This window comes from Siniperca chuatsi, linkage group LG18 (assembly GCF_020085105.1).
Source record: "Siniperca chuatsi isolate FFG_IHB_CAS linkage group LG18, ASM2008510v1, whole genome shotgun sequence".
NCBI lineage: Eukaryota > Metazoa > Chordata > Actinopteri > Centrarchiformes > Sinipercidae > Siniperca > Siniperca chuatsi.
In genome coordinates this window covers 4,999,148-5,022,019 of record NC_058059.1, presented here as the reverse complement: position 1 = coordinate 5,022,019, position 22,872 = coordinate 4,999,148, and the positions used below count along the sequence as shown (strand labels likewise).

The 22,872-nt window shown below is 40.6% G+C and overlaps 2 long non-coding RNA genes across 2 annotated transcripts; one reads left to right on the top strand and one right to left on the bottom strand.

Annotated features, from left to right (window-relative positions):
- Positions 1 to 1,748: 1,748 nt before the first annotated feature.
- LOC122865744 lies at positions 1,749 to 10,337 on the top strand. Its single transcript, XR_006375538.1, has 2 exons — positions 1,749 to 1,841; positions 7,153 to 10,337. It is a non-coding gene; the product is annotated as an uncharacterized LOC122865744 (long non-coding RNA).
- LOC122865745 lies at positions 9,943 to 19,868 on the bottom strand. Its single transcript, XR_006375539.1, has 2 exons — positions 19,762 to 19,868; positions 9,943 to 10,394 (listed from the first exon to the last, which is right to left on the bottom strand). It is a non-coding gene; the product is annotated as an uncharacterized LOC122865745 (long non-coding RNA).
- Between the last annotated feature and the right edge of the window lie 3,004 nt (positions 19,869 to 22,872).

The following is a 22,872-nucleotide window of genomic DNA, read 5'->3' as shown; positions in this document are numbered from 1 at the left end:
AAAGAAGCCAGAAGTTTAGTCGCGTTTTCTAAACCACTTTATTTTAAGTTAAAACCAAAAGGCAGTGCACCAAAAATGTTGGAAATTATACCTCATTATACTGAATTTGTATACACTTATAACAATCTAGCAAATAACATATTATGATGATTGATAACTAATGTTGTATTTTACATCTTCTAGTGTCTTTGTAGGAGAAAATGAACTGTGAATAAACACATATGTAAATAGATTTTTTTTAGCCGACAACAACAACCTCCATAAGTAAGATAGAACGACCGCTACATTGCCTGAGGGACAAAACCCAGGGCAAAATTACAGCAATAAAACCCAAGTTGTAATAAGCCAGAATTCACTAAGCCCCATCCCCCCTAGTTACTGTTGCTATGCCTGTCAAACTTTTCGACACATAATAAAGTTTACAATGATAATACTGGCAGATTTACTACTCGAAATTATTACTCATTTTAAAAAATGTCTTTGATTTCACACAGTAAACACAAGCATGCTTTTCATTTCTAGCGGTCTAGTTGGTGATTTTGTCGGCTGAAATGACAACTGTTGCTAGGAGATTTTATCAGCTGTAGCTAGCTAGCTAGCTAGCTAAGGCTAACTTTGTGAGTTAGTTGAAAACTCAGTTTCCAGCTGACTTTTTAATGCTTCCTGCAGACTCATTCAGACCTGCAGGTCTTAAATATGCACTTGATGGCTACATGCATGATATCATGCTAACAGACTGAGGCTAAAGCTAACATGTCCCAAGCAAAAAGAGACCAGCTGATGATCCATGTAGAAGACATGGAAATAAGGAGCAACGTTGTTTTTGTATTGCAGAGTGAAGCTGATATTACAGCACAGTATTATAAATAAAAATCTAATTAAAATGTTATCGGATGCTAACTATAGAAAAAACATATGTGGAAAGCAATGCAGAGGTTAGCTTTACGCTTAATTGTTAATTTTACAAGAGAAAAGGCTTTTAGGATGAGGACTAACCGATGAGTTTGGCAAATGTTAGGTAAACGAGTTAGGGGTTGCTGGAGTTTAACTTCCCCAAACCAAATAAAGAGCAGGACAGAGCTGCTAAAGTTATCCTAAACAAAGTAGCAAGTAGTAAACTAAATTAGCATGTAAAGTTTCAGTCCTCAACAGGGATTTTTCTAACCTAACCTGTCCCACAAAATAATGTTGTTAGCTAATGATATGCTCCTTGGCTTTGGAAGCAACGCTAGGTTACTACTGCACTGTAGCAGGTAGTAAGCTAGTACATGCTAACGCTTGCTTGCACTTAGCTTGACAGGCCCGCCGTGCCTAGTTGCTAAGCTATGATTCGACAATCACTGTTCATGTAAATGAGACATTGTGGCTTCATTCAGTCATCTTTTCTTGCCTCACTTCAATCCTTGAAAAGTTTTATGTGTCTCTCACCACTGCCAAGCAAACAATCCTGCATTGTATTCAGTGCTGTTGTCATTGTTCAGTAAGCAAATTGAAATGTATGATGGCGTGACAATGTGGCAACACAAAACTCATGCTGGGCACATCAATCAGCGCTGCATGGAGGGATGACGCTGTTTATAGCAAGGTTACAGTAAATCACACGGTGACGGTTTAATCCAGGGGAAGGTTTTACAGGAAGAGGGGGAATTCAGTTTCCTAGCATGCCTGAGCAAAGGTATGCTAATACAATGCAGGCGAGGATACACAGAGCCTGCACAGACTAGATGTGGGCTGGGGAAGGGGGAGTTGTTGTTTTCTCGTGGGTCTCACACCTTTCATGCTGTTCAGAGAGATTACATTTCAAAAATGCCACAGACAAGACAGACAGGATAATCAATCACGTGAGTATAAAACACACACGAAACGCGTGCACGCTCGATCTGTGCAGTGATGTCTGCTGGCTGTGTCTGTTTGCAGGAGTCATAAATCAATGCTGTGTTGTCAGGGGGTCTAACATGAGCTGGAGAAGGAAACAGAGCAGTGGTACAGTCTGATCCAAGCTCTGCTACACCCTCTCCTTGGGTCTGGCCAAGTGACAGAGGACAGATAATGCTAGGTGATCTAGTGTGTGTGTGTCCTTGTAGCTGGCCACAGTTGCAGACAGCAACCTCATTAATGTAACACAGTGGAGTTGGCTCGTAGCTGACCTCATTATCCTCCTACCCAATCTCACTGATAACAAAGTGTTGCCTGCATTTGCCCTCTATTCACGTGTGTGTGTGTGTGTGTGTGTGTCTCACGTTTTCACAGTCATGAATCAGCGCTACGAACCAACGTCACACTGTTTTCATACCAGCTCTCCTGTTTAGCTCAGTAATTATAGCGCTCGGGCTCGTATTGCTCAAGTAAATCGCTCATAAAAATTCCAGCGAATGACAGTCACAGCTCCAGGAAAAACACAGGTTAAACAAAAAGGAGGGAAAACAGGGAGAAGATGCTGTGAAAGAGCATGAGGATTATTACAGTAATTTCCCGGACAATGTTTTCATGCTACCATAAAAAAAGTGTCCTTTTCTTACAGTACGTGCACTATCATTGAACATTTCGAATGAACCAAATACACTTTAGATTTGATATTGAACACACATACTCTATGTCACTTCTCATACATATGATTAGATTAGATTCAACTTTATTATCATTTTCCCAGGAAGATGGAGGAGGGTGGAGCAGTGGACTCAGAGGACTCTGAGGGCAGACAGCAGCTAAATTATAGGGGGGATGAGCAGGAGCCGGTGTGTCGAATCTTTTAAAGAACAGATTCAGTTCGTTGGGCCTGTCCAAGCTGCCTTCAACTCCTCTGCTGCCAGTCGGTCTGAAGCCAGTGATAACAAAAGACCATCTTAGTTGGGACATTGCAGTCCACACAGAAGTTAATGTAGCCAGTGATGCACTCAGTGAGCCCGTCAATGTCCTCTCCATGAGGCTCACAGAGTGCCTACTAGTTTGTCACCTCAAAACATCCCTGAAGTGTCTCATAGGCCTCTTCCGACCATCTCCTCGCTGTCCTGTCAGTGTTGTTGAAACACTGACATGGTTGAAGTCACCCGAGATTAATATGAGTCAGGTGTTGATTTTTATTTTACATTACCGTTACTAATCCCAGTAAAAGTAAATTACTTCGACATTTTGGGGATCTTCTTTGAGAGTTAGATAGAGGGTTGATATCTGGTATGCGTTAGCTTGCAGGGGCTGGAGGTCGAGAGATATAGCTGGTTTCTGCTAAAATAGGCAAAATAAGCCTTCCGGTAACTCCAGAGCCATTTTATTTACATGTTGTAAATGTCACCTGAGTTTTGTTGAGAGTTGGAGGGTGTGTGAAACCCAAAGCTACACTGTGAGGGCTAACGTTAAGCTAGTTATTTATGGTCAGTGGATGCCTCCAAACTGTAGGCTGGCGGCATGTTAAACCACAATGTCTCATTTTCTATTTCTGTACATGTTAAATACAGTAAAGTAGTGTTTAGTGTTTAAAGGCACCTTTGATGAAATAACGAGTAATGAACTACTAACCTTTGGTGTTGAGTTTTTCAATGAGCAGTTGATTACATTGGGGTCACTTTCTGGAAAGAGATGTTCTTGTTGATTTTTCAGTGCTTTGAGCACCACAGGCAATATTCATTCACTTCCACTGTTCTCGGGTGGAGGCAGAAATCTAAAGACACATATCTCAAAACCTGGGCAAATCATCAACATCAACATTTTCTATATTTTCTATTTTCCACTACTTTTACTTGAGTAAATGCTTTGGATACTTATTCCAAGACTGCCACAAACAGTAGGCCTAAAATCTTTTTTATTTTGTCATTTGGGTGACCCAACCCTTTAAGAGCATACAGTGAAACAGCCACATGTTTTTTAATGCGAGACACTGCAGAGCTCTCTGGGTAAGTACATGTTTCGGCTGTCAGGGTTGTGATATGGACAGCTGAGAGCTGTTGTAAGGGGATCTGCTGCTGATGACGGTGATGATAGCGCAGCTTATTGGCCTGTAACTCCCTGTCTGCTGTAATAGCAGCGCTGACAGATACAGACCACCCACTCTCCTCTGGCCAGAACACATTCATCATACTCTTAACTTCTTTTTTTTTCCACCCCAACAGCTCAGGCCTGAGGCAAGAAAAAAACATATATTCAGAACATGCAATCTGCACGTTCCACTTCTGAAGCGAAGGGACGTTATAGATTTGCAGGCTGGCCAGAATAATAAAGTATTTTGATTTCAAGTATCTGGTTCATATTGAGGAGTCGACCGCAGCGCAGCAGGCCAGAGTCGTGGTATGAAATGTGGGCAAGAGAAAGGATTTACCATCTCACTCATTCCTCTGCAATCCCTTTCCTCCCACTTTCTGAACTCACTACAGAATACATATCTGCTTTGTAAATCACTTTCCCTGTGTGAAAAAACAGAAACCAAAAGGGAGAAATTTATATCTTACATTTGGTTTCATAATGGTGCCCCCTATTTTTGCATTAATTTGTCTTTGCATTAGTTATTCGTCTACATAGATGGATATCTTATTTCCATACATACATACAACAAGACATTCAGTCAACACGTCCTCATACCTAAATGACAGAATAGGTCAATTGCCAATGACTCCCAAAACGACATACGTATATGACCGTTGGAGAGTACCAGCGGCAGGCGTACCAAACCTTCGTCTTCATGGTGACAATAATAAACACATGGTTAACGTTGTGAAACAGTCGCGGTTTGGTTAGGTTTAGGCACCAAAACTACTTGGTTAGGTTTAGGAAAAGATCATGGTTTGTGTTAAAATAAGTACGTTAGTTACGTAAGTTAGTAAGTCACGTAAGTCACGTAAGTTAAGTTACGTACGCAGGTAAGTTTACGTCACGTGAAGTAAACTTTGTTCATTTTTTTATGTTTTAAACTAAAATTCTGGCCATATCTTACACATTGCACCTTTAACCTATAATATTACATCAGAATATATTTGTTGATTTATATTCTGTATTATTAATCTGAATTAAATTTAAATTGCCAGATAAATTTAGTGGAGTAGAAGTATCAAGCAACAGAAAATGGAAATACTCAAGTAAAGTACAAGTACCTCAAAATTGGACTTAAGTACATTACTTGAGTAAATGTACTTAGTTACTTTCCACCACCGCATTACAGTGTTATAAGCGGGTTTTCAAGTAAGGTGCCACCACAGTAGTGGTGGTTTGTCTACTTCCACCTACAGCCTGGATTCGTCTATAGTTGTTAAAACAAAAGTTACATAATGTAACTATGGTTTTATGAATTCTGGCTGATCGTCAGATGTAATATCTTGGCATTAAAACGGCTGAAACTGCTTAAACGTGTCAGTTTAGGCATACGTGGAGAAAGAGGAACACTGTAGTAACAATCTGACAGCTGTGAGGGAGGTGCGTTTTTTTAATACGTGAATGCGGCATGTTCAAGCTGAAACAGGGTTTTAAAGGTGGGGTATGCGATTCTAATCCAATGCACGTCCTTTTGTGAAATTCAGCAAATATCTCCTCACGGTCCGCTAGCTGTCCGTTCTGTGTGTGTGCGGAAAAAAACTCTGGTGTTTGTACACAGCCCTGGCTCTGTAAATGGGTAATAAACAAAGAGGCTTGGACCGAGCCACACAACACTATTCCAGCCATGATTTGTGTGTCAGGTACCGTTAAATGACTTGCTCACGGACATTCAGCTTACTTTCTAGAAGAGTTCTGAGTATCGCTGTCTGGAGCTGGTTTGCTGGCTCTGGGAAACCATCTCATTCTCTTTGCCTGTTAGCTTCGCAGCAGCAACTGTAGGGACAGTTCGCTAACTCATAACCTACTTAAGCTAACCCACAACCTAGCTAACGTTAGTTATATTACTTGCTGTGTCGTTGTTCGCTCTATATCATGGTATTTGTCATGGTATTGGATTTCTCCAGAATCACATACCCCACCTTTAAATTGCCCTTTAACCTTTCTGATTTGTGATTTTGTATCTGTACATGTCAGTGGTGAAAAGTAACTACGTACATTTACTCAAGTACTGAGTATTCTGAGGTGCTTTTACTTTCCTTGACTATTTCAGTTTCATGCTACTTTATACTACTACTACATTTCAGAGGGAAATTATTGTACTTTTTACTCCACTACATTTATCTGACAGCTAACAGATTTAGTTACTAATTACTTAACAGATAAAAATTTCTGCACACAAAATATATGAAAATGTACAAATACAGCTGAAACAATTAGTCGATTAATCAATGACAGAAAATTAAGCAGCAACTACCTTTATAATTGTTTAAAGGTTCAGTGTGTAAGATTTAGGGGGCACTATTTGCAAAAGAAATGGAATATAACATTTATAAGCATGTTTTCATTAGTGTATAATCACCTGAAAATAAGAATCGTGTTTTCATTACCTTACAATTTATATCTACAGAGGGAGCGGGGCCCCTTCCACGGAGGTCGCCATGTTGCACCGCCATGTTTCTACAGTAGCCCAGAACGGACAAACCAAACACTGGCTCTAGATAGGGCTGTTCGTGTTTTTTGCGACCGTAGTTTCTCCTACACGCTTGGAAGGGGAGGGTGAGGCAAGCGGTATTCAAATGGTTGCAAACTGCAATTTCACCACTAGATGCCACTAAATCCAACACACTGGACCTTTAAGTCATTTTCGTGCAAAAACATTTCAAGGTTCCAGATTTTACAATATAACAACAATATATAAAGTAGTTGGAATGTGCTCCACCTCCACCAGCATCAGTAATAATACTCCAATAATATGATTTATATAATAATATAACTCTTTGAAAGGGACCATTCTGCCCAACAAGTGCTTTTACTTTTATACTTTAAGTACAATTTGCTGTTAAAAGTAAAATCTTGAATGCATGACTTTTACTTGTACTTATAGAGTGGTATTGCTACTTTTACTTAAGTTAACGATATGAGTATTTCTTCCACCATCGGTACATGTCAACGGTGGGTTTGATAAGCTGACTTTCCTACTGGAGTCTAAACATTTTCATGATCCATAACTCAGTTGTCTTCATGAGATATTCGGGGGCCTCTGGGAGCTGCTAGACTGGCAGTAATTCAATGCACAATCCATATGCATTTGTTGGTCAGCGTGTGATACATTCACTTCCCCTCTCTTTTGACCAGGACACTCCTGCTTCACCGACTCTGAGCCCTTCAGTACTCAGTCTTGAGGAGGATGCGATGTCACAGCCTCACATCAACAACAAAGCGGAGGCCGCTGAAAAGGCTGATTCATCTCATCTCTGGAGAGAGATTCCTGCCATGTCTGCTGCATCTCTCATGTCTTTCATCCTCCGTCTCTCTCTCCGCCATGACAGTGATTAATGACCCTCAGCTGCCATGTGCTTCCTTGCTGACACTCCCATCTTTCTTTTTCTCCTCTTTGCACTCTGTCTCACAAGAAGAAGGATTAAAGTGGGAGAATCTAGCCAAAAAAAAAAAAATAAATAACGATTGATGCCACATGTTCTCAGTGGGGGAAAAAAGATGGAAAAACCCTGATATTGGTCAACATGGAGAAAGAAAGGTCATATTTCCAGACATATAAATAAGTGTTTATACCTTGCAGTGTCAGTGCCAGAACAACTAGAGGAATGCTCCTGAGCTGTGTTAAGACTGTGTGAAGATCATTGACTGTATATAAAGATCAGCAGGTCAGCCTGAGCACTGCATCACTCCTAATACTCTATGTCAAACAGTATCAGGCCATCGGGAGGGAAAGCAAAGGAGAGAAGACCTCATTGGGGAATGACATGCCAATCATTCGACAGTGCAAAACAAGTAGAAAACATTAAACACACATATTATTCATTTTGAGCCTATATGCAGTATACAGTAGAGGTGGAAATCACAAGTCACTTTGCTGATTCGAATCAGTAGTAGTATACAACTTGTACCAAAAAAGAAATATGTCTCTCAGCTTGAATTTGCTTTTCAGTAGTTTATATTTACTCATGTAGGAACTGTAACAATCAGTGGGTGTTCAGGAGAACTGAGCAGGGCATAAGAACTTGTGGTACCACTTTTTAATTAGGGGTTTTTAACTTCTACCTGACTGTTTTAATTGACGGTTATTAAATCATGTAATTCCGGTTTTTAGATCCGTACTAAGCCGCTAATAAGAATAATTTTTGGGTTGCCAGGTTGTGAAAAGTCCCTTTGTTTGTTTATCCTCTTCCAGCATAACTTGCTTGGTGTTTTATTTAGCTTTATATCTAGGATAATTGAGGATTATTACAAAATGATTCATACAACTTTGGTGTTGTGCATGTTGATGCTGTTTCCATCAGTTGGAGAAACAGTCAACCAGTCAAAGTCTTGTCGAAGTCATCTTCCTGCACAGCTTGCAAGCTACGTATACCTCCATGAAAACTAGCAACAGAAAAATGGCCACAAAACTAAGTATTACTAAGAGTATAAACTGCTCCACAAAAAAGTGGTTTGCAGACAGTTATGAAACAGGAGTTGCTGGTACAAATATGCCTTTTGAATAAATCCCAAGAACAAATGCCAAGGGGGAGTAAACGGTACAGTACAGAGACCAAACACTATTTATTTATCTAACATTTTGATTAATTAACATTTACAACTGGACTGTTCCCACCCTCAGTGTCTAAACCTGTTAACTCTCAAACAAGAGGTTTTCTCACAGGATGTGCAGGTGACGAGAGGCAGAGAAACATCTCACACCCTCCCGTGTCACTTCCTGTTTCTCTGTCACTCCATTTCTTTATTTCACCTGATGTGTCTCTACCTCCACCTGATCCCCGTGTCAGACGGAGGAGTCCCTCCTCAGTCAGCGTCCTGACAGGTGACAGACAGCGAGGATGGCTCACAGTGACACAGCTCTGTTTATCTCCATTCTGTCTTTCCTTTCTTTCTTTTAAAGAGTAAATACACCCTCAAATGCCAGAATCCTCCCTTCCAGTATATTTAAAAAATGCAACAAACGATTAGGGTGTAAAGAGAGAGGATTGACAACAGTAAGCAGACGGCAGACTGAGGTAGTTTGTCTCTTCAGGATTTTAGTAATGTCAGTTTTATTTACATAGCCCAATACCACAAATTTGCCTCAAGGGGTTTACTCTTCTGTGTGAACACGTGTATAGGTATATATGTATATATGTAAATGTATATCTTTCTTGTAACTGTAATTTTATGTTTTTTCCTTCCTTTAGTGCTACTTTTATATACTTTTTTCTATTTTATTGTCTATTTTATTGTTTTATTCTATTCTAATTTAAATATTTGAATATTTGTTTATACATTCTCTGTGTGTGTAGCGTGGTGGGGGCTACAACTGCATTTTGAAACACCTCATACCTAAACGACAGAATAGGTCAATTGCCAATGACAAAACGACAAATATGACTTTTGGAGAGCACCAGCGACAGGCGTACCGAACCTTCGTCATCATGGTAACAATAAACACGTGGTTAACATTGTGAAACTGCTTGGTTAGGTTTGGGAAAAGATCATGGTTTGGGTTAAAATAAGTAAGTTACATTAGTACTTTCTCCTGGGCCCTGATACGTATGTAACTTACGTACGTAACTTAAAATAAGTCAACGCTGACTTTTGGTTTCACACGAACAAAGGTCTCCTGGAGGACGATCTGGCATTTTATTGTGCAATCCTGTATTTTATAATGGCAATAAAGCTGAACCTTGAACCTTACAACCTGTACAGCATACAAGACCCTCTACCCTTAGATCCTCGATTCAGATAAGGAAACCCCCCCCCCAAAAAAAAAACCTTCAACAGGAGAAAAAAATGGAAGAAACTTCAGGACGAGCAACAGAGGCTGCTGTTTATCCTGGTTAACTTTACTTTTCGTCACGCCCTGAATATCTTGTTAAGCTCTGATCGCAGCACAGTTATCAGCTGGGTCATTTGTTTAATGTCAGAAGAGGAATACACCTCTCACAGGCAACACTTTACAGTACTTTAACTCCCCCTATTTTAGCATTTATGAGCAGTATATAAATGTTTAATAAATGGTTTATAACACACTATAATGTAGTTGTACAAAGTATTTAATAATGTATTTTTTAAACACATAACTCCTGTGAAGGCTGGTGTATAAACAAGTAATGAACGACAATATGGTAAAACACAGCTGCAGTAATATAAAATATGTCTTTATAGGAGATGTTTTAATTGTTGACAAATACTGTACAATATAGCTTATATAGCAATTATAGTGCAGAGACATACACGTTAGTTTTGAGCAGAAAAAGCATTTTTTGTTGGAAAAAAATCATCTGTATTAACATCATATGCCAAAAAGAATAAAGAAATTAGTTTAGTGTGGTGTTCCTCTTTAAGTCAGCTCTGACTCTGGCTCCTGTGTCATTTTCTTCTTCCTTGACAGATAGATAAGAGAGGAGACAGCAGAGTAAAAGGGTTAAGACCGGGTGCTAATGTCAGCACCTGCCTGTTGTCCAACGTACACACAGACAAATCATGAATAAATCATTGAGGAAGCAGCGAGATAAGACAGCTGAAACAGACGTGGACTGTGACCTCGGGATTATTTCAGTTTAAAAGCTCCCAATCAGTGTGAACAAGCAGTTTTGTGAGAAAAGGGGTTCAGAGGAGATTAACCCCTGGTCACGCTGGTATGTCTACTGAGATAGTATCATCGGGTTTGGTGCCAATCACAAACCTTTTTCACAAAACTATTTAGGCTTTATATCAAACCCAAACCCTTATTTCTGTCTACCACCCACTCTTCCTGGTCCTTCACTTTCTCTCAGCTGTTCAAACATAGCTCTTCTATTTATATGCATTAGCCTTGAGAATATATTTACTCAGGTCCAATGAAGCAGTCCAGTATGAAAGAGCACCAGTTTAGCTTGTCAAATTACCCTGCGCCTGTGCTGCGCTGCCTGCTAATGACAGATAATTGAGCTGCTGGCAGGTTCGCTTGCCTGGTTTTATGTCAAGATCTGAGTCCCCCCCAATCAAATCCCTGGGACTCTGGGGTCATGTCAGTCTGCAAAGCCTCACAATAAGCAATGCTGATGAATGTGTGTCAGTAGGGTAAAGTTAGCTCTCATGTATTACCATTACATTCAAGTCATAGAGCTGAGCATTTGTTTGAAAAATACATTGAAAAACTGAGGATCTTTTCTCACTTATCACAGTTTTGAAGGTATTTCCAGACTCCTCTTTGAGGCTGTTTACACCTTTGACCGATGACAAGTGGACCGCTCTAAGTACGTCAGTTCAGACCTGGCATTAGAATGCGTCTCCACATGCGTCTCGAGTGACCACTTGTGATCGGATCTCACTTCCCCGCTCTGTATGCAAATAAACACGTACATCATTTCCGTTTGAGTTGTTATTTTTAACTTGAATTTGATGAATTTACTGTTTATCAGACCAAAAATTAGACAAGATTTAAGTTGGAAAAACAATAAACGCCACAGGAGCAGAGTGTTTCTGGGGACAGCCCTCACTGATTACTGTACAAAAACACAACTTTATAACTTTATTCACAGATTTTAATGAAACTAGATCATATTTTATGTAGAAATTTTTTCTGGTTTTCCCTCTGATGTCCTCCGGCTGCTCTGCCTCAACTCTTGATGATTTACGTAAGTTCCTGATGGACAGATAGCTTTACTTGTTGCTAAAGTAATCACTAACTGCTGCTAATTTGTGACTTAGCCGCCACCATGTAGCTAGCAGTCCTATTAGCTTTTAAGCTTAAATAAAGCTTTATTAGCTTTATTAAATCACACCTCCTCCTCCTCCTCCCGGCGGTCCAAAGCCCCTGTGCTAGCAGTGCAAACAGCAACACTCCCCTGGTGCTCCGAGTTCCCAGTGCGGGCGGAGTCATCTAGCGTTAATAGGACCGCTCGCTGCACCTCCGAATGTGGTCTGAGCGATCAGATCTCAATGCGTCCTCAATGCGTCTTGGGTGCATTCACACCTGTACTTAGAGCTGTACACTTTGATGTGATCGAATCACCCAAGACGCATGTTAATGCCAGGTGTAAACAGGGCCAAAGACTCTTCTAACAGTCAGGATAATATAATAATATTCTGTCTGCTGCACAATAAAATTGATTTTTAACACGTTTTCTAAGTTGCGACTCTGTTTCTTGTCCAGGTAGCTGGAAATGACATATGTACTTGCGTAACGTGTAATTTTGTGTGAAAATATAAAATTAACATCAATATAGACAAATAACTGAAAATCTTGTTAAATGTTGATTCATGTTGTACAAATTGCGCATATATGTCATGAAAAAAGTTCTATTTCCTAATTCAAACAAAGCAACAAAAAACACATTTCTGCTCAATTTGTATGACATCAACCAAGATTTTTAAAAGTTCGGACACTGGACACCAGTTAAAAATCTTATTGTGCAGCTGACAAAATATAATTTTTCCCGATGGTTAGAAGATTTTGGAAACACCACAGTGATAAGTGTTGATAAATGACCTTCTGGGTTTTTTTCTGGGAAAACTGATGTTTAGCTCTGTGATCACATGTGATGATAATACACGATAGGCACAAACTGCAACTAGAAACGTGCAGGAGTCTGTGTATTAGTAGTTATTTTCATTTTCTGCACCATTTACATTTGCTGTGCACCTGCAGCACAACTGCAGCCAGTTAACCAGTGTGTTCTCAGCTTTCCACCTACACCAGCGAGGGCAGCAAAGGCCAATTTATGGTTAGTTTGCTCAATCCATCCAGTGTAATTTAATTCATTGCCAAGAACCTGTGAAAAAGTTTAATGGCGGTATAGAACGAAAAGAATTAGCGATACCAAAGGAGATTAGAAAGGCATTAGGATCTGGGAGGCTCGGCCGCGGTACTTAACGACTCCTCTGTCCTGAACAAATCAGTTTTACTAAGCAAAGCTGCTCTCAGCAGAATTACAGCCACTGTTAGCCACTCTTATTGCCTGCCCCCATTAACTGGGTCCTACCAGAAGAGGGATCGGTGGAATAACACCATCAATTCAGACCGCTGCCTAACAAGTTGGTCCCTGGGAAAAGTTCCCCTGCAATGAAAAATGGCTCTTCTGGCTTAATTTTTTTTGCTCATATTTACAGAAAGATGACTGGATGCGATGACGTATGTCAAGTTGACGGATTCTATTCATTTTCTATGAGCAGGAGATCCAGCCGCATGGTGCATGATGGATACGCCGCAGCGAATTGATGGACCGGTCACCGTATCTGCATTTGCATAAACACGACTAGACCTCTACTTCACCAGGCTCTCCTAACTCAGATCAAACTGTCAAACTAGGCAGTGCTGATCAAATATGAATCAAGACTCTGTTACTGCGTTGCCTATTTCTCACCTCAAATGTTTTCAGAAACATTTTAGTGTATCGTTTAGCTGTAATACAGAAAAGTTTGTGACCAGGCCGTCATTTTTTTCCTGCTTGAAAACAGATGAGCCAAGCACCGCCCAACTCGCAGTACGTCTATCCCCTCAACTGCAGTTTTTATCTTGTTGCACACAATGAAAACGTGTGTACAAATTATTATCTTATGTATATAAAATAAGAAATATATATCATCTTTCGGGACCTTGAAGGCTCAATAATTTAACACTCTGAAAGGGGCCATTTTGCATAGTGAGTACTTTTACTTTTGATTCTTTAAGTACATTTTGCTCAAAGAAGATAATCTATTGCTATCGACATATCATTCTTCCATGATTCAGGTGCAGCTGCACGACCTAAAAGGGCTGACAAGCTCAGTTTTCTCACATAAACCTGGGCTGCAGAGAGCCAGACGTGAAAGAAATACAGTGTAGAGTAAAGGGAGAGGAGGAAGGGGGAGATGTGTTGAGAGAAAGGAGCAGAGGGTGAGGGAGCGGCAAAGGGGAAGGGCTCGTATTGATCATCCGCCAGGTGTGATGGATAGCGCAATAAGTGGCAGCGGCCAGCGGAAGAGAGGAGAGAGTGATTTCTGCTTTTCAAAGTCCTGATGAATGAGAGCGTCTGAGGGAGGCCGGTGTCCAGAGCCCAGCACATGATGGACTGTTGTGTCAGACGGAGAGAAATTAAAGGAGAAAAGAGAGGTGAGGGGAGACAAGAGCTTTTTACAGAGTGCAGACTGGGAGGAAGAGGAGGAGATAAAGGACATCAAGGTAAATGTAAGGAGGAATAAGTAAGATTTGGGGGGGTGAGATTTTAGGAAGAGGGTCAATAAGTGCAAAGGGAAAGAAGATGACTGAGAGACAGAGAGATGAGGGCAGGAGGCGACAGCAGAGTGAGTTCATCTTTATTAATGGCCAAAGAGCAGAGAGGGAGTTATTAAAAAGGAGAAAGATGAATGAAAGAATGAGTGTGAAGGAGGGGAGGGGTGACGAAGGGAGATGTGATATATGCCCCCTCCCGGCTTTCTGAAATCCAATAATAACACTGAGGAATGGGCCAGCTGGTGGACTGAGGGGAGGAGGAGGAGGAGGGAAGAAAGGAGGGAAGGAACATTTATAGGAAGCAGCCAGTGAAACCAGGATGGGGCAGCAGTGAGACTCACACACTGAGAAATACATGAAGCAAGTTATTTTCATTTGCTACTCTTAACCCTGATTAACCCTGATAATATGCTAATAGTGCCGTAAAAACCAAATTATAACCAATCAAGAGCAGCGAGAAATAATAAATGATCAGCTGACACCAGAATTTGGCACCATTTCTGTGTCTTATTCCATTCATACTATGACCAGAGTCTACAGCCATGCTAGCAGCTCTGTGAGGCTGTACTAGCTGGATGCTAACGTCAGCAATGCTAACATGCTCACAATGACAAACATGCTGATGATTAGCAGGTATAATGTTTACCATAGCTGTGTCTCAATTCGGATACTTCTGTTAGAGCACATGTAGTACACTGTGTACACTACGTACTTACTTGCATAGTGTGTGAATTCCAACAGGGTAGTGTTGTCTCAAATCGAACACGGTCGTTGTGGACTTCCCGGAAATGACGATCGCAACATTTGACCGCTTCTTCTTCTTCTTTTAATGGCGAATTGCAACCGGACAGAGCATTACCACCAACATTTGGCCACGATTGTCGGCCACCAAAATATCTGCTGGCTTGTTTGATTACTTGACAGTATTAAAACTTAATAAAAATTAACGTGATTTTACTTCTACTTGCTTGTTAGCTGGCTAGCATTTGCATTATCGTTTGCGGTACCAAATCATTACAGACTGCTAAATTAACCCCATCCCTTCTGCTACGTAGTCAAGATGGCGACCACTGAGGGTGAGAAGCGTTTCACACTCAACTTTTTGACCGTTATGAGGACACCATCCGGGTACTCACAGTGTACTGCATTTTGCCATAATTGTCAGTGTGAACGCACTTATGCACTCAAAATAGCAAGTGTACAGAAGGGCGCAAATTGAGACACATAACTGGTTCCGTGTTAGCATGCTTAAATTTGCTAGTTAGCACTAAACACAAAGTACAGCTGAGGCTGATGGGAATGTCCTTAGTTTTGCAGGCATTTTGTCATGAACCAAAGTATTGGACAAAGGACAAGTCTTTTTTAAAAATTTGACCTGATGAGGGCGCTAGATGAAGAGTGAAGGGATCATCAAAGTTATTTAAATTCATGCTGAGGGGAACATGAACGTTTGCACCAAATTTCATGGCAATCCATAGGCTACAATAGTTGTTGAGACATTTCACTCAAAACCAAAACTTTCAACCTCATGGTGGCGCTGGAGTCAGGAGATTAGCAAAGTCATTAGGATACATCGTCTGGGTGCCATGAATGTCTGTACAAAATTTCATGGCATTCAATATTTGTTGAGCTATTTCAATCTAGACCAAAGTGGTAGACCGACCCACATTGCCATCCCTGGAGCCATACTGCTAGCTTGGCTAAAATTATGACAACTGATTGACAAAAAATATGTGTTAAAGAAGCATTAATTCATTTTTTGGCCAATTGGAGGCAGCGGAACAAGCTGTAAACACAACACTGACATGTTGATATGGCTAACATGTTCGCTAACAGTTGCCTATTTACACATCCAGCAGATACGGAGCAACATTAGCATTCGTTTGGAGTCGTGTTTGTATCCACCTGATTAAGTCCAATATTCACTCTCCTTTAAGCTCTGCTTTTGGTCTCCACCAACTTCTGAGAAAAATATCTATCTCTTCAGCACATAAATACTCCACTATGTTCACCAGCTGGTCTCTAACTGTGTCTGTCTGCTGTTTGGTGCTGAGCAGGTAGTGTACAGTGGGTTTTTAGTGAACAATAGCTGCCTATAGAGGCTGAAAACAACCAGCCAAAACACTAAAGTTGTGGGCCGTAAAACCAAAACAATGAGGTAAAAGTTACTAGAGCTGAAGGGAACAGTAGAGGGGTGAAAATTCTCTGTGGATTTGTCACTACAAGCGAACCCTTTCACATTAGTCATTTACATAGTCATGAAAACTCTGGACTCATATTTAATTGGATTATCAAAGCTTGTCAGACATGCAACAACTCAACGTTGCCATTTGTCTGCGTGGTTATCTGAATGTCAGAATGGGAAAGACTGCAGGCTCAGTGACGTCTGCAGGCACATACCTGCCAAACATTTTCTAATATTTCTTTGCAAAACAAATGAAGAGGTACACGTTTGTGAGAAACTACCTGCTTTAAGTTGTGCACTTCACTTCATCTATACGAAAACAATGACTTGCATCATTAAATAGACAAAGTTTCAGCACTGTTGGGGATGGGATGACATTAAAATCAAAGTATAAGCTTGGCAAGATTATCGATTCCCTTGGCATCCAGAAATGTGTTGTTGAAAACCAAAAGAATGTCATCTTGGAGGGTTAGGGTTAGTCACTGCCTCTAATGGTGTAATCGTGCAGCCCAGACAGCTTCAGCTATGACTGTGTGCATGCAAGGAACAGAAACTGAACTGTGAGGAGTGAGGATCCATCCATCTGTAACCAAAAATTACGAGAGCAGCAAATGCAGCAATAACTAAATTCCTGCATCGAGCTCCACTTGAAAAATGGCCTCACTCTTGAAGAAGAATCAGTGAAAGATGACAGCTTGTCCTCACATTGCCAAGTACCGACAGACAGTCCTGAATCACCTCCAATGAGATGTGACCCATACTGGCAACAGAAGAATGCTTAGTTTGGCAAAAGAAAGGTTTTTTACTGGTGATTTATTAAAAGAGAGATGGAACGGTACACCACCAAAGGATGTCTTTGCATTCAGCAAGAGATCGCGGCCACTCAGAATTAAGGAACTATGGGGAGCATTAAAAGTTATTCTCTGAACTTGTCTGCAATGTATGAGTATGACCTGATATGGGAGGATTTCTGTGTGCCGTTTGGACCTGGGCAGGTAGTGTGTTCATCAGAGTTTTGTTTTGTTTTTTGCTGAAAACAGCTGCCTGGTGCTGCTGGAAACGTAACGAGAGCAGCGAGAGTGAACCAAAACAGTAACTGTGTGGGCTGCAAAAACAAAACATTGAGCCAAAAGATGCTAAAAAGCTCTGTAAAGCTGAGATGAACTGCAGAGTTGATGATAGTTCTCTGTGGATTCATCATCATGAGCAACACTTCATATTACACATAGTCAGTAGATCTGTTGTTAAAGGGGAAGTGGGTCGATTTTACATTTCAAAGTCTGTTTTCAGATTCTGGAGAGTACTACTGCATGTGTGAGGAAAGTTATATAAAGCCTTTAGCGGCTGCACAAAGTCTGGTAAACTGCTTCAAGTGATGTCACTTGAGGACTGTCTGAAGACTACAAGTTTGAAAATAAATAATCTGGGGGTGTGGAGTTAGAAAGAAGTGTTTACCAGACCTCTGTAGCCCGCTCTTCATCTCTGCTTGAGGCTACTAGCACAACACACCCGAATCTCCAACCAAACCGTCTGCAATTGTGTTGCATTGTGGGTAATGTAGGTGCCCGGTTTTGACCAGGAAGAAGAATGCACAGAATAAAAAAGATGATATCTCTGGTTCTGCTGCATCAATTTTGATCCTTTTTTTTTTAAACTGTCCATCATGAGTCTGACCATGTTAGAGTAATGCTAAATCGGTGGAGTATTCCTTTAATAAATAAATATTGATTGCAGCCAACAGCCAAAATACAGGTTGTCTCCTGTATTTTTTGGCAGTATTGCCACATTTCATTGACAAATCTTTCCGTTACTGTCATTATTTGCATCTGGAAAACTTGTTTGCCGGAAAGAAACCAGTTTCTTTAATGTGCAATGCCTACCTGATATTCTGCGCACACTGCTTCCTTAACTGTTACTTTACATTGTAAATAATTTTATTTTATGGTAAATATAACATCCATTGGAATTTTCTTATAGTCAAATAAAATTAAATACTTGGATCACGGTCATGCCTCTTACTCTGCATTGCCGTATAGTCAATGAAGGCTGCTATAAGTGGAGAAAATGGCATCTACTTTTCTGATTGCTCATATCGGTGCAAAATGTGAGTCTAAAAAGAAGCCGTTTGATTCCAAAGAACTGACAACTGTTGATGGATTTGGTAGCTGGAAAATGTTACCAAACTGTGCTTGAAATATCTCAATGAGACATCACTTTAGCGAAGATAAATACACCAATAAATATCAAAATGGCTCCAAGAAAAACAAGTGATATCACAAATAGTCGTTTTTAAAGAGTGTTTTAAATAGTGTCTTAGGATAAATGTTCCCCTTAAGCCTCACTCCTCTGCAGCAAGAGAATTTGGCATCCAGCTCTGCCGGTCTTTATGTATCTGTATCCACAGGACATCATCCATTATAGCTGTGATTTCCAGCCTTTGATTCCCTCATATGTCTCATAAATCGGTGTTTGGAACTCATTTTGGGCTGGAATGACACCAAAGCATAAATACAACAAGCTGCGTCTACCCAGCACAGTTTTAAAAGCAGTCAACATGGACAAATCCTCAGTTAGTTTGACTCGCCAGTAGCCCAACTTTCCATGAAGAACACTGGAGTGCTGCAGCGGTGAGGGTGTTTAAAGCTTCATATCGCAGTCCTGCTATCTCAGAGTACTGTCAGCATCACTCGACACTTTTCCACTGCAAAATGTGAACTGACCAGTTTGTGTGTCTGGTTTGTCTTTGTGGTGACGCCATTGTTCTCCAGGTTAACTCCATATTTACACAGCTGCAGAGTGCAAACACGACCGGTCAGGTGAGAGGTAGAGACGACAAATGTGACTGCAGCGTCCTCACCAGAGCAGCAGAGTCCATATCTAGGCAGCCTTTCACATTGTGCAGTGCAGTTAAATCTTTTAACAATGGATCAAATGACTGAGGGGTTGCTTGTAGTGATGAACCCACAGAGAATTATCACCCGACTCTGATGTTACCCTTAACTCTACAGAGCATTTCAGTGTATTTCAGCTCATTGTTTTGGTTCACTCTCATCAGTGTCATTTTCGGCTGCAGCAGGAAGCTGTTTTCAGCAAAAAGCTCTAAAAACCCACCGTACACGACCTGCTCAGCAGCAAACAGCAGACAGACACAGTTAGAGACCAGCTGGTGAACACAGTGGAACATTTAGCAGCTAAGGAGCCAGATATTTCCCTCATGAGTTGGTGGAGAGTGAATATTGGATTATTCATCAGGTGGCCAAAGACACAACCCCAAATGAATGCTAATGTCGCTCTGTGTCAACTTAAAGGTGCTCTGTGGAGTTTTCTTGTAAACAGTTTTTTTATGAAAAAGTATGTTCATGTTACTCACCAAAATGGATTATGAAACCTGCAGTGTTTACATCCATGTTTAAAAACCTGATGAGGTCTTCTTCTTCCATTGCTTTTCTTGGCGCATTGCTGCGATTCCTGGCACATTAGCACCACCTGTAGGTCAGTGGAATAGTGTGAAACCATTGGCAAGAATGTGTATATATGTAACACACTGCTCCATAGCGCCACAGAGAACCTTTAAAATGTGATAATATGTCAACATTGTGTTTACAGCTTGTTTCTGCTCCCCCAAGTGTTCAAGAAAGTTAATTAATGCACGTTTATAGTAAACCTGGTTAAGTAGAAATATTATTGGATTTGCGTTTTTCTGTATGAAGAACAATTGTAGGGTTACATAAAAGACTGTCCTCATAAAACACAGTGTCTCTGCAGTTATGGCCTCAGAAATCAACATCCCAAGCAACAAAAGTACCAGCACATGCACACACATCCACTTATGTGCAGAGCCATACTAGCTGATGAGGTGTTGTGTTTGGGATCCTGGGGCACATGCATCACCTTTTGTGGGACAAGTAAGGTGACTCCTGGCAGCCCAACAAGAAGTGGCACCACATATATCTCTTAATAGAGTCACTCACAGCTCCTCCCTCCCTCTTTTATTACTCTCTCTCTAACACACAAACCGGCGCACAGCTCATTCATCTGGTGTTAAGACAGATTAGCTGCTCAGGCTCCACGGCAACTACACATCTACCATCTGGTTAAGTAGAAATATTATTGGATTTGCGTTTCTTTGAACAATTGTAGGGTTACATTAAAGACTGTCCTCATAAAATACAGTGTCTCTGTAGTTATGGCCTCAGAAATCAACATCCTTGAACAAGTTTTACTGCCTTTACAAATGTATCGACCCAGCGGTACCACTCCAGACTAACTAAGACTATTTTCCCACAGGCAGAGGTGGAAGTCCACTTAGGTACTGTACTCAAGTACAAATTAGAGGTACTTGTACTTTACTTGAGAATTATGTTCTCATGCTAATGTATACTTCTACACATTCTTCTCATTTTAGAGGGAAATATTGTACTTTTTACAATTATTTGACAGCTATAGTAACTAGTAACTTTACAAATTAAGATTTTACATACAAAACATATTGATTAATCAATCAGTCAATTGACAGAAAATATATTTGGCAACTATTTTCATAATCGTTTGACATTGTCATGCAAACATTTCAACACATCTCAAATGTGAGGAATTGCTGCTTTTTCATTCTACTTTTTTTAAGGATTATTTTTTGTGCTTTTTGCCTTTATTTGATAGGAATAGCTGAAGAGAGACAGGAAACATGGGCGAGAGAGAGGGGATGACATGCAGCAAAGGGCTGGATTCGAACCCAAGCAGCTCCTGTAAGGACTCTACCAGGTGAGCTACAGTACAAAATGTATTTAAAGTACCAAAAGTGAAAGTACTCATTATGCAGAACGGCCCATTTCAGAATATTATGTATTATATTCTTGGATTAGAATCATTGATAGATACGTATCACTTTAATATTGCAGCTGGCAAAGGTGGGGCTAATTTTGATTACTTTATCTACTGCTGGGTAGCTTAATTTCATTTGTTGATAATATTTTGTATTATAATCTAAATCTGTAAACTAATTAGCAACTAAATTCATTAAGTGGATTAAAAAGTACAATATGTCCCTCTGAGATGTAGTGGAGTACAAGTATAAAGTAACATAAAATGGAAATACTCAAGTACCTCAAAAGTGTACTTAAGTACAGCACGCTACTTGTAAATAGAGAAGAAGTCAGAGGGGGCTGATGGTGGGACAAGTGGGAGAAAAAGTGTTTCTACATGCAGGCCAGTCGAGTTAAAAGATGGAAATAGTCAGCTGAACAAGGGATGAGTAGTGAGGAGGAAAAAGAAGGAGGAGCTGAAGCCAGACAAGCTCATTAAAGAGAGGGCAGCGGTGTGACAAATGATGCATGGAGCTGGCGGCATTGATCCCCCCCCCCTTCACAAGGGGAGGGGTTGTCTGCGCAGGGAGATGCATGGAAAAGTGTGTGTATGTGTGTGTGAGGACTGAAAAATACTCAGGTGCCAATGCCCTAATGGAGAGGCCAGAGCCGCCAGCCTGTTGACAGATGACTTGTCAGGGGAAGGGAGGAGAAAAAAGAGGAGAGGTAGTGATTAGATAGTTGTGCTAATGCTTGACCTCCTCTACCCCAGTTCCTGTCCTTCATCTCGACTGAAGAAGAGGGGAGAAAGAAAGAAAGAACGAAGGAGGGAGAGGATAGAGTGATGAAAAAAGTGGGAGGAGAAATTAGATTTTTTATGGGGCGGAATAACAGACTTTGGTGGCACTACATCAGCACATTGTTCAGACGGTGAAAGCTCAGTTTTCAGGGATTTGTTGGTGTGACAGTGTACGCAGCTTAAATCTGGACTACATCATATCCTGTCCCACGTTTCTGTACGTTTTATTGATAATTTCTGTAGCAGTGTCATGCTGGAAGTGACGGCGCCCGCTAGTGGCCGTAGTTATTATGACGGGAGTAAAAGAGGAAGTCAGGTGACGTTATTATAGAACAAAACAAAACATAGTTTTCGTTTTCTGTTTCCAACCGATAGTCAACATTGTTGTTTGTTAAGCATGACCGCAATCGTCCCTCAACCTTAACCACCTGTTTATTATTGTAACCATGATGACAAACACCCCCTAACCTCAAAGTATAATTTTAACCCAAACTATGAACTTTCACTAAACCTAACCAAGTCATTTTTGTGCCTAAACAAACTTTAACCAGAGCGTTGTCACGTCATAAAACAGATTTATTTGTCAACAGGTTTGGAAGTTACGGCAGTGTAATGCATTAACTTGAGAAAAACATGTTTGCCCTGTTTTTCTGAATTAACGAGATTATTATTTCTGAATTCTGAGAAAGGTTTTCATGGAAAAAATAATCTGGTCTTGTTTTTGTGAATTAACGAGATACTTCAAAATGCTGCGAGAAGCTCTCACCTGCATGGAGTACGGTTGCTGCTGCTAATCAGCCTGACCCTCCAACAGTGCCATGTGATTTAGCTGACATAATTTGGCATGTACCATGTAACTAACACCTTAGATACCTTACCT